The 12642-nt window shown below is 51.2% G+C and overlaps 1 long non-coding RNA gene across 2 annotated transcripts; it reads left to right on the top strand.

Moving 5' to 3' along the window:
- The first annotated feature begins 1034 nt into the window (after positions 1-1034).
- LOC123465482 lies at positions 1035-3918 on the top strand. 2 transcript variants are annotated; one of them, XR_006640710.1, is made up of 3 exons: positions 1035-2521; positions 2926-3180; positions 3688-3918. It is a non-coding gene; the product is annotated as an uncharacterized LOC123465482 (long non-coding RNA). The 2 variants fall into 2 exon arrangements; XR_006640709.1 differs by having other exon boundaries at positions 2926-3918.
- Positions 3919-12642: the final 8724 nt, after the last annotated feature.

The raw sequence follows: 12642 nt of genomic DNA, 5'->3' as shown, positions 1-12642 counted from the left end.
CTGGGTGGATTTTATTTTCAATTTTATTTCTTTTTACACTTGAAGTCACTTCATGACTATTCCACTGAATACTGAGTAACTTAATGATCACTTCTGTTGTGTCTGGGCCAAGAAAACCCAATACGCGTAGGTACCCAATACGGGTAGGATACTGAGGAGGAGAAAGTCAGGGGAAAGCGGGGGGCGGGGGGTGAAACAGCAGAGGCAAGAGGCCCCCACCCCCGTTCTCACTGCCCTCCCCACCCCCTTTGTACTTAGCCAACCTGACTGTGATTACCGGGGTCCAGATGTCTCCTTGCTAGATGTTCTGTCCTTTAGAGCCAGCTGTAGAGGTCACAAGACAAACCTAAGTTCTGGGGCCCTGAGTGATCCAGGAGCAGTCACCTGTGCCATCAGAGAGTCAGTTTCTGACCCACAGTGATGCTCTCCCAGAGTCGGGCGTGAGTTGGTGGCCAGCCCTGCTCACCGTGAGATGCTGCAGCTCTTGCCCTGCCCTGAAACCCTTCCCTGCAGCCTGGCTGTGTTCAGGGGACACCTGGACAAAACAGGCATGAGCGAGTAGGAGAGAGTGGGCGCTTCCGGGGCAGAAGAGATACAGAGAAACTGGATTTCACTCTGGCCACTTCCAACTGGTCCCAGCCTAATGCCACTTGTCATACACCCTGAGTGGACACGATCTCCTGGGAGCTCAGAAGACTCTCCTGAGAGCTGGGATGTGGAGCTCTGGAGGATGGGGCTGGGAAGCCCCCCACATGAGGCTGGGGCTCTGGGGCTCTGAAGCTGGCCTGGGGAGTGGAGCTGGGCCTGGCAGGTTTGCACTGTAGACTGTTGGGTGTCTGGCTGAAGCTGCTGACATCCGTGGTCACACCTCCCTCAACCATCTGACCATTTCTGATCCCAGCAGTTGAGCAGGGCTGGCCTGGCAGGCATGCAACTGAGACAGGAGCTCAGTGTGGGCGGCTCCTCCACCTGCCTCTGCTCTCCTCTCTCCTGGTCTCTCTCCTTCTCCACCTCTGCGCCACCCCCACCCCACCCCACCCCACCGCCATGTAGTTCTCTTCTTAGGCCGCCGTGGGGAGGCCCATGTGGAGTCCTGGTCGGGTGGGTGGCACGGAGCGTCCTGAGAAGGGGTGTCATGGCTGGGCTGGTTGCTCTATGCTCGCCGGTGGCTCAGGGTCCATGAGGCAAAGAGGCTCCCTGCACAAAGATGGTTCCTAGTGATGTGGACGGAGTGACAATGGTAATTTTATATTCTGTGAGTTTTTCACAATTAAAAAGAAAAGAACTCGTGTGTGTGTGTGTGTATTATAATGGCCTAGAAAGGAAAATTCTCAAGTCAAACAGAGGAATGAATCATGTGCTAAACCATAGATGATTCTCAAAGACATAGCACCACGTGTAAGAAACCAGCATACGTGGCCACCGTTGTACAAATCCATGTACTTTAAATATGCAGAATAGGCAAATCATTAGGGTCAAAAAGCACACAGACAATTGCCAAAAGCTGGGGGAAGGCAGAAGGGGAAGTGCCTGTTTAGTGGGTAGTGGCTTTCTCTGCGAGGAGATGAAGTGCTCTGATTTAGATAGCGGTGATAGATGCACAGCTTTGCAAAGAGATGATGAATCATTTGGAGAAGGAAATGGCAATCCACTCCAGTGAGTTGTACATTTTACAGAGTAAATTTTATGATATGTGAATTAGAGTCCAACTTAAAAATTGTGATTGATAAAGGATTGGTTTTTTTAAAGAATTCACACAAGAAACACATCTTATCCTGAATTTTGTTTGGTTCTCACCCTTCTAAAGTCTGTAGGCAAACAAACTTCTGGACAGGGATGAGGATTCAGGTTTCCTCCTTCAGGGACTGACTTCTCTGAGCTTCCCTTCATCACCAAACAATGAGGATCCTCAGCCTCTGCAGGAGCTGCTCCCCATGTTCCTACCCTCCCCTCTCCTTCTCCTCCCCCTGCTCTGATGGGCTTCCTCCCTCCAGCTCCACCTCCTGAGTTCAGTCTGGGCTCCTTTCACCAGTGCTCTTGCTGGGCTCCTGACCACACTCTGGCTGCAGCCTCTCCACCCTCCCATTTGCTTTCTGTCTGTAATAACTGATCTGCTTTAACTGTAGTTCTGAAATGTCCATTCTCTATTCACAGCATCTGAGTGGCTCCCACTTCCCAGGAAGGATAGTGGCATCCCAGGCCAGGCTCTAAATGCCTTTCACTCTCTCTCCCCTGCCCCCTTCCTCTGCCAGCCCTCACCCCCTGCGTCCACCCAGCAGTCCACACCGCCTTTGACATCATCCAGGAGTTGAGATGAACACTCTGCCTTCACATCTGCCTTTCTGGGGGAACTTGCTCTCTGTTGCATCTACCACTGGGTCCTGGCTCTGGATTCCTGGCTGCTGAACTGCATTCCTCTGAGGCCTTGGCTTGAACCATCTGCTCTGCTGATTTTCCTCTGACTCACTCGGGCTGTGTCGTAACTCCTTGTCTTTCTTCTGGTCCTGTGTGCCTTTTCTCGGTGAGCACGTGCCACATGGTGGGGCACTTACTGTCTTGTCTGACGCCCCTCTTAGGCCCAGGGCTTCCTGAGGACAGGAATCCAGGCCCCACGACTCTCCACGACTCTCTCAGGCCTGGAGGTGCTCACTGCTCACCTGCACGGTGACTGAAGGCTGTGGCTCCCCCGTCAGGCTTGCAGGGCCATCTGGCTCTCATCTCAGGCACTGTCCGTGCTGTGGGGGAGCAGCTTTCACGCCAAGAAAGCCCCCCGCCTCTTGTTGCAGAGACAGGCTCTGGGAGGCACGGGCGTCAGGGGCTGTGGCTCCAGGGCTCTACAGGAGCAATAGTCGTGGTGCGCGGACTTAGCTGCTCCGCAGCGTGTGGGATCTTTCTGGATCGAACCTGTGTCTCTTGCGTTGGCAGGCAGATTCTTTACCACTGAGTCAGCAGGGATGCCTGAGATAACACATTTCTGACTTCTGCCAATTTTGCTGAGGCCCAAGGACCGTTGAAGAATCAAGAAACACCCAAGAGCAGCCGGGCCGCTCGTCTTACACACGTGGAAGCCGACACCAGCGGAGCGCGTAGATGGTGTCCCTCGGCGCGTGGCGCAGCTCGGGCCGGGGTCCCTCACTCCACGCCCAGGGTCTCTCCTGAGCCCACCGCTTCCTCCCCCAGGTCAGAGGAGAGCACCGGGACCCACTGCCAGGCCTCTCAGGGCTCTGTGACCCTCGGGAGGCGTGTCTGAGGGTCTGGGGGTCAGACAGAGCCTTTATCAGAGGGGCTGAGAGGGGCGGGAGCTCGGCCGGCTCCTCTCCTGTGGCCCAGCTGTGTCTTCTGCAGCTCACTTTCTACTCCTCACGGTGACCGAGAATTTATAGCTTCCCAAGGAGGGCCCTTCCATATTTTAACAAGTGTAGTGAAGGGTCCTTCCTGTCATTGTATATTTTATTTGCCACCAGAGCTTTGAACAAGCAGTGACACACTCCATCAAGCCCTCATGTAATTGTAGACACTTCTAAGAAGGGTTCAAGATAAACTTTAAAAAAAAAAAGCTCCTAGGCAATTGAACCACTTGAGCTGTGACATAAAATCATTTCCTTTAATCTAGTTTATTCATTGTGGATAGCACTCCAAAATAATACTTTAAAAGTCATCATGGTCTTTTGGCCTTTATTTCTGAAGGTCTTTGCTGGTGGGCCCCATTTGTCTGAGGAGATCAGTATATGAACATGAAACAGCATCATTTCCAGTCTGATGAAAGTTGCCATTTTCCTCTTCTCTGCAAGGGAAACACCACCTCGGCTCACCCCGCAGCTATTTCACACTGTCAGGAATGGAGGCCAAAAAAGCCCCTGTGCTGTACTCATAAGTGTAACTGGATCCCTTAGAAACCAGCCCAGCTAATCTCCACCCTCAGGAGCTTTAACACCTTGCTACTCAAAGTGCAGCCAGGGATCTGCAGGAATTGGCATTTCCTGGGAGCTTGTGAGAAATGCAGAGCCCCAGGCCTATCCCATCACTGCGTCCAAGGCCGTAAGTATCCTTTACATCACTGAGAGGAAGGGAAGACTGCAGACCCTGAGGCAAAGCTCAGTGCTTCATCTTTCTCAGCAATTGTGAGAGCGCATATCGTCCTTCCACCATTTTCTTTTTTTAACTGATGCATAGTTGACATATCCCTTCATATTCATTTTGGATGTAGCAACATAATGACTCAATATTTGTATGTACTGTGAAATTATCACCATGATGAGTCCATCTCAGTCCATCATCTCACATTGTTACATCTTTGTGTGTGTGTGATGAGGACTTTTTAGATTCCACTCTTTTAGCAACTTTCAAATATACAAAATAATTTTTTAAAATAGTATTATTAGCTATAGCTGCCATGCTACACATGATGATCCCATGAGTGACTTTTCTGTAATTGGAAGTTTGTACCTTTTGACCACCTTCACCTACTTCACACACCCCCACAGCCCACCTTCTGCAAACACCAATCTGTGCCCTGTATTGAGGACCTTGGTGCTTTGCTTTTATTTTATTTATTTATTTTTTAAGATGCCACATGTAAGTGAGCTCACCCTTTTTCTGTGCACCTGTAAGACTAGTGCAGGTCTTAGTAGGTCCTGGATCTGTTACCCTCTCAACATTCCATGTGGAATCTTGGGCTGCTGTGTGAGAATGATCATTCAGTGGATGGTAAACTCGGTAAGATGGGAATGTGATCTCCTCCCACCGCCTGTCATGGGGCAGATTCTCCCAGCCCTGGTGTGTGGCTCTGGGGCACTTCCACTCCACATCAGTAAAGTGTGTGGTCATTCAGTAATGACTCTGTTTCCAACAATCGTGATAATGGACATCACCTTTGATAAATGCTTCATTAATTAGAGCAACTGCTGTTTGGAAACACAAGTCCAGACTTGAATCTCTCCCTTTGAAATATCAAACATCCGGCAGGAAAACTCTAAGGGGTGACTTGCTACAAGAGGGTGCAGGGAGAGCAAAAATGTGGAACAGGATGAAGATTACATAGAATTAGGGGACTTCTGGTTACAGACACTACAGGTTAGTAACACTTCAGGTAAAACTAGGAGCGAATAACTCTGACAACCGGTCATGTTTCTTCTCTAGTCTTCGCTGTTTACTGTCCTTGTTCTCAGGAGAGGAAACACTTCGTTTCTATTTTTGCTGCAACAACCTCATCTGTGCGTCCCCAGCCTCCAGCAGGGAGTGAAGCTGTGCTGTCAGGTACCCCCTTTCCTGCTGCGCGCTGGCGCCCATCGAGTTTTGAGCAGCAGTTACTTGCTGGGCACAGTTCCTCACCCATCAAGTCGTCAGTACCTGCCGAGGCTCCCAGAGGGACAGAAGCCGCCTTTCCAGCCCCAGCCCTGGAGCTGGAGTCCAGCCCTGAGAGTCTGACTCTCTGACGGCTGATGACCAGCCCAGGCGGGCCATGTTATGTGCTCTGCGCGCCCACAGCGGGTCGGGCTCAGACCTGCCCTTCAGGCTCACCGCCAACAGTGCGGGTGATGGTGGCGTTTCAAATCACCAACCGGCTTATTTTGGCCGGGGAAAGAACGCCTTCTACAAAACATTTATAAAGAAACTTTCTTCCGCCCAGGGCGGGAGATCTGGGTTCTTCCACACCAGAGACATGGATCAAAGAAGCGGCGCGCGTGCAGTTGACCCCAAGTCGCAGTTTCGGGGCCGCCCCTGCGCTCCGCGGACAGACGGCGAAGCCGCCTCGCTTGGTGTCCCCCGGCCCTCGGGCTGCAGACGGGGCGGCCGGCGGAGCCAGAAGCCGAGGCGGCCCCGTGTCCCCGTCCGACGGCGCCTCCAACGGCCGCATTTCCCTGGCTGGGGCTGCCGCTCGGCCGGCCGCTCCGGGAAGCCGCGCCCGCGGGGCAGGCGACGCGCACGGAGGGCCCGGGGCCTTGGGGGATCTGGGGTCCCGTCCCCGCAGGAGCTCCGAGCCCCTGGCCGCCGCTGGAACCCGGGAGCCGGGTGCGCCCCGAGAAGCCGGGAGGCGGCGAGGAGAGAGCGGGGCGGTCTCCGGGCCCCGGAGACTGTTCCGATACCCCGCAGGCCACAGATGTGGAGGACCCGGTGACCCCGCCGGCGGCGCGGCGGCCCCTCCGCCGGGCTAAGGGCTTCCGACCGACCGGGCTCGGCCCTGGGGGGAGAAACTGCGCCCGCTCCCCGCACGCGGCCACCGGCGGGGCCGCGCATCCCTGCCCGCTCGCCGCCCCGGGCCCGACCCTGGGCCTCCGGCCGCTGCGGGAACCGGGAGAGGAGGACCGGGAGAAGGGGCGCGCGCGGCACACCCGAGCTCGGTCGCGGGGCCCAGGGCTCAGACGTGCGGGCGCCCGGGCCCCTCTCCAGAAGAGGACCCGAGCCGGGAAGCTCCAGGACTGGGGATCACCGACGGGGCGGGGCGGAAGGAGTCTCCCGGGGCTCCGGGCTCAGCAGCGGTGCTGTTTCTCAAGTGCTTCTTGATCTCAGCGGTCCGAACCCCCCTCTGCAGTCCTGCCACGCTGCTGTTACCACGTTGTGCTTTTGTGTTGAATGGACGCTGTAGATCAGGACATCACGGGGTAACTAGGAGTTAAAGAGGGTGGGGCACTTGCACAAATAGGTGGTGAGAAGACGCGGCGTCTCAGGGACCCCCACACCCGCAGCCACATCCTGCCCACCCAGCTCCCACCCTAATGCTGGGGCTCCTCCTGCCTGAACCCTGCAGAGGCCTAGCTGTCCCTTGGATTCTGTGCCTGTGTTCACCGGGACCTCTCCAGGCTCAGCCCTGTCTGTGCAGACCCCACCCACCCTCCCCGACCTCATGCTTCAGGAAAGGACCCCGACAGGTGTCACCCAAATACAATCTGATCGTTGTTTCTCGCTGGTGAAAAATTAGGAAAGCATTCTTCTAGGCCTGTTTATTGTGACCCACATTATGACCCAATTGTTGTATTATCTGTATATCATATTTTCGTAGGTGATTATACTCTGAGCTGTTGTGAAGGTACTTCGCAATTTTTAAAGTAATTTTCTCTCAAGTTGTGCAGAAAGAGTAGTGTGATCAACAGTTTCCCTCCCCCAAAAGACATCCGGGTCCTAATCCCCAGAACCTGTGACTGTTAACTCACATGGCAAAAGGGACTTGTGTGGGTGTGGTTAGAGAAAGGATCTACACCCGGAGGCCCTCTGGGTTACTGGTGAGGGTGCAATGTAGTCCCAAGGGTCCTCAGAAGTCAGAGAGGGAGTCAGGAGGGTCACAGCTGGTGAAGGAGACGTGAGGATATGAGCCACAGCGGGGCTGAAGTGGCTGCTGGGCCCACAAGTTAACAGGGCAGCGACCCCTAGAAAGAACACCCCCAGATCCTCCAGAAGGAACACAGCCCCTCCAACATCTCCATGTCCACACAGCGAGATCCACATTGGACTTCTCCAGGCGGATGAGAAAGTGAACTTGTGCTCATTTGTTATACCAGCAGTAAGAAATGAATACAGGTAGGGAAATGTATCTTTTTTAAAGATACATGGGTCCCTACTGGTAGGAAGAATTTCTTTAACATTTAAAAGTGTTTTCTTTTAAAAATGTATCTTTTTAAAAGATACATGGCCCCCCTACTGGTAGGAAGAATTTCTTTGTATCAGGGAGTTAGAATGAGGAAAGGTAATTCGATAATATATATCCTCTGAAAAGCAATTCAGAAGCCACTCTCCTGAGAAAGAGGGAAGGGAAGATGTGGGTAGATATGAAAGGCCCTCCCTGGGGGCAGAAAGGGACTGTGGGCAGAGGAGCCTCAGGGAAACAGCTGGGAGGGTGTGTGCTCATGATCTTACTTAGATCTGGAGATGCTCTGGAGACAGCTGAGCTGAGAGAGGGTGGTGCACAAGGGGGCTCCTGGGGCCTTGCACCTGCATCTTGACTACCAGGTGAGTGCCGTCCCTCAAAGATGAGCATCCAGAACCAGGGGTGGGGTCCCACTGGAGGAAAAGAGTAACCAGGAAAAAAAAAATGACCTTATATCACAATGTGTCCCATGTAAACTTAGTTTTGCATCTTTCTCTTTCTTCTGACACCTAGTTGAAAGTGACAGCAACATGTTATCAAATGCTGAGGTAAGAAGCCAGTCGTTCTCAGTGCACAAGCCTGAAGTAAACTGTGCTTGTGTGAGTCGGGGCGAACACGAGCTGGCTCTGAGTCACACAAACATCCACATCCTATCGCTACCCCTGTCTACTTGTGTGATTTTGGACAGGACACCTAATGTCTTTAATCACCTGTTTCTTTACTTCTAGAGTAGAAATGACAATCCTATTGCATCATAGAGCTGTGTGGAAAATTACATGAGATAAGACATGTACTGGCACTTATATGAGGGTAGCTCAGTTCAGTTCAGTCACGCAGTCATGTCCAACTCTCTGTGACCCCGTGGACACCAGGCCTCCCTGTCCATCACCAACTCCCAGAGCTTACTCAAACTCATGTCCACAAGCCGGTGATGCCATCCAGCCATCCCATCCTCTGTCATCCCCTTCTGCTTTCAATCTTTCCCAGCATCAGGAGTCTTTTCCAGTGAGTCAGTTCTTCACATCTGTGAGGGTAGCTAGCGATCCCCCAGATCCCAGGGAATGACTCGTGATACTGAGCACAGGGGAATCATGCTTAGCAGCCTCTGGATTCTGGTCCTGCTTTGGTTTCTTTCCACCCTCCTGGCCTGTTTCTGCATTCCCCTTGGTTCAAAAGACCTTATTACTCTCAACTTTAAAAATCTACTTTTCACTGTACAAGGTTGGAGGAGTTGGTGAGAAGCAGCCTTTCTCTGTGCCCACTCTGAGCCCTTTGAGTTCAGGAAACAAGGTTCTGAGGCAGCTGACAAAACTCAGACTTTGGTACTTTTAGAAACCCAGCCAAGATTACATCACAAGTGAGGGTGACCACGATTCAAATGCAGAGGCATCCTGTCCCTAGGTCTCAAACCCACAGGAGGTCCGCTTCCCATTCTACTCAGATCGCCTCAGCAATTGCTTTCATGTTTCTGACTTTATAGATTTCCTGGACTTCCCTGGAGGCTCAGCTGTAATAAATCTGCCTGCAGTGCAGGAGATATGGGTTCCATCCCTGAGTCAGGAAGATCCCCTGGAGAAGGAAATGGCAACCCACTCCAGTATTCTTGCCTGGGAAATCCATGGACACAGGAGCCTAGCGGGCTACAGTCCATGGGTTCACAAAGAGTCAGACACAACTTAGTGATGAAACCACCACCACATTATTATCAAAGCAATCTATCACAAATTTAATTTAATTTATCACAAATGAAATTGATCACATTTTAAGTGTTCGTTGGACTTCCACATTTCACCTTCATGCAATGCCTGTTAATGTGTTTTTGACATCTACTTTAAAAAATATTTATTGGTGAAAGATCTTTACACTTGTTGCACATGTCACTTCCCACTCCCTGGCTTTTGCTTTCCTCATTTTGTGATGTCTTCTGATGAGCAGCAGTTGTTACTTGTAACATGATCATATTTATCCATCTTTTGCTTACCCATTTGTTTGGCTTTTTAAGGAAGTTCTTCATCCCCCAGACATCATAATAGCATTCTGTTAGGTATGCTCTGAAATGCTTCATGTTTTTTGTCTTTCACACTTAATGTTCAACCTATTAACACCTTCAATTTAAGTTTCAATTTACCTGCAGTTTATAGTCATGCCTTGTCTCTGAAGAAAAACAGCTTCTTTTCCAGCAAAGCCTATGGAGAGAAGATAGCACCCTACCCTCTCCCCACATGTCCCTTCACCCACAGCCCCATCCCTAGAGGCTGTCAGAGATGCAAGAAATAAGAGAGAGAGAGAGCAGGACAAGTGGAAGAGAAGGACGGTGCTGATGCCCTCCATGTGAGGTGTGGGATCTCTCCCCTACGAGGGAGCATTTAAGTAAAGGCCTGAAGCCAGGGGAGGAATGAGCTGTCTGTCGCTGGAAGAGAAGCGTGTTTCAGGGGAATCAGAGAGAAGGGAAATGCTCTGTGACTGAGGGGGTGTGGGGATTTCAAAGAACAGCCCGGGGTGCCATGTGGTCCAGCACCTGAGAGGAGAAGTGGGGAATGAGGTTCATTTTCACAAACATTCCCGTTCTTCACACGAGCTGCCTCCACCTCCAGGTAAAAAAAGTCTCACTTTTAAAAACTCGCCTGAACCTCCTCTGCCCTATTGGACTGTCAGGGCTTCCAGACTCCTGGGCAGAGTGAGTGGACTGTCCACTGCCCTGTGATGGGTGTTACTTTCTGTATTATCAGCAGAGAATGAGCTTCTCAAAGACAGATTTTATTCTTTATCACTAGTGATAAAAATGTCCAGTAAATATTGGATGAATTTACAAATGAATGATGAAGGAATGATGCTAACATTTTTTTCCATCTTCACCTTGGCCCATTAGAAACTGGGTATAGTAGGAACCCTGGGCTTCTGTTAAAAAGAATCTAGTAAAGGTCAGGTCAGTCTTTAAGCTTGTAGGTAGGTCCTAGGAATGAGACTCAGGCCAAAGCTTCCCGCCCTCCCCTCACTGAGAGTTGGTGATTGGTCAGCACTTCCTTCTGTGTTCTGCCCAGTGGGTGTCAAGGTCTGCAGGCTCCATGGGCCGATCTTCCATCTGGCTTGGCTCTCCTTGGCCATCCCAGATTCACAAGTGCCCATCGGTACAGGGACCAAGAAGCTGATGTCCTGCTTGTCACAGCCACTGCTGTTCCTTACCCTGAATGAGGAAGTAGGTAAGTTCTTATGACCCCGAGAATCCCCGGGTGGTGAGTTATGTGGCCAGCCCTGGCCTTAGCACCCCAGGATGATCCGTGACATAGCCCGCATTGAATGCAGTCGATTCATTCTGCCTGACAGAGAGGAGGAGAGGGTGGACTTGGGGTGGGTCCTGAAGGTATTTACTGAGTCAGAGATGCTGAGATCAGGCCTGGTTTTCCTGATGGGGAGTCTGAATCATCATTGAAAGATGGCAGCCTTCCCCAGCAGTCTGGGGGCTCAGGAAGCCCAGCCAGCCTGCGGGTCCTCTGCTGCCCCTGAGTGAGCCCCACAGACAGCTGCTCTGGAGTCCATGGGCTGCTCTCCTCTTGGGGTTTTCTGGTGGTTTTGGTTCATTGCTCCCCTCACATCTCCTTGGACTATTCAGCAGAAGTGATGTGTGCCTGTTCCCTGAGACGCTGAACACACTGGAAATTCCTCCTTTTCTGTGACCTGGAGTTTTGTAAGCATCCGAAATATCTAACAGAATCAGGTACAAAATGTCAGAACAAGAATGAACATAAAGAGAAGTGAAATGTCATTCTTTTTTTTTTTTTTTTTTTGCTTGACTCAGTCTTTAAAAAATTTAACTGATTGATTGATTTCTTTTGGCTGCACCGGGCCATCACTGCCGCACACCCGCTGTCTGTAGTGTGACCTGCAGAGGCTCCTCTACTGCGGCGCCTGGCTTCTCACTGTGGCGGCTTCCCTTGCTGTGGAGCAGCCGCTCCAGGGTGCGCACACTTCAGTGGTCGGGGTGCACAGGCTTCGTTGCTCTGTGACTTGTGGGATCTTCCCAGACCAGAGATCAAACCTGTGTCCCCTGCATTGGCAGGTGGATTCTTAACCACTGCACGTCCAGGAAAGTCCCTGGACTCAATCTTTCTGAAAGAACTGAATTTAGTTTCAGGAGGGAAGTATAGCAGTGGCAAACGTGGTCAATGGTGGTTGGGGGATCTTTAAATAACTGCTCTAAAGGAAGTCCTAGGATGGCTGGAAAGAGCGCTCGTGGTAAAAAAAAGAAAAAATGAAACCAGAAACCAGACCCAGAATTAGAGCTGCTGGGGACAGAATGGTGCGGTGCTGGGCCTCTGGACACACTTTTCTCTTTCACATCAGCTGCTGCCCACAGATGTCATTTAGGACCATAGCCCTGAGTGGTGGAGACTTGGCAGATGAGTTGGGGAGGGAACCCAAGGTTTCTCACCACACTGGGGACAGCTTCTCATTCTCCTGGGGCCACTAGGTCATCTGAGGTATTTATTTCAAAGGCTGAACTTATGGCTGAGGCTTAAGCTCTCTTATGAAGACAAGAGAGTAGGTGGGACTTGTACTCAGAGGAGGCACACCCTTCTGGGAAAATGGGAAACCTGGAGATGAGCAGGGTGAAATGAAACAAATGATTATATTTCTTATCTTTGAAGAAGATGGAGAGTGTCAACTAAATGTCAGAATATGTTTTGAGTGAGCACACAAATTTGTTCAATGAAGAAAGTAATTATTTTAATTTTCCTTCCTTAGAGACAAATACCTTCCTATACAAAAATTATGAAATGAAGAATGTTTCTGCCAATAATATTTAGCAGGACAGAAATCCATGTAGTATTTCACCATGTCTCTGAAGGTGTCAACTAGATTTCACCCCAAAGTAAACTTCCCCTGCATTTGATGAGCGTGTCTGCCCTGTGGGACTGTGACACCCACCAGGGGACCCATGATGCCCGTGCTCCTGCTTCTTTCCTGTGCACGGGGGTTTAAGAGCTTATCTGTGCAGCCAGAGTGCCTGACCTTCCACCAAGGCATGACCCCTTAGGTTGCTTCACCCACCACTGAAAAGG

The sequence above is a fragment of the Bubalus bubalis genome, chromosome 2 (assembly GCF_019923935.1).
Source record: "Bubalus bubalis isolate 160015118507 breed Murrah chromosome 2, NDDB_SH_1, whole genome shotgun sequence".
NCBI classification, from domain to species: Eukaryota; Metazoa; Chordata; class Mammalia; order Artiodactyla; family Bovidae; genus Bubalus; species Bubalus bubalis.
The sequence above is the reverse complement of the archived record's forward strand: the minus strand, read 5'-3'. Positions and strand labels throughout refer to the sequence as shown.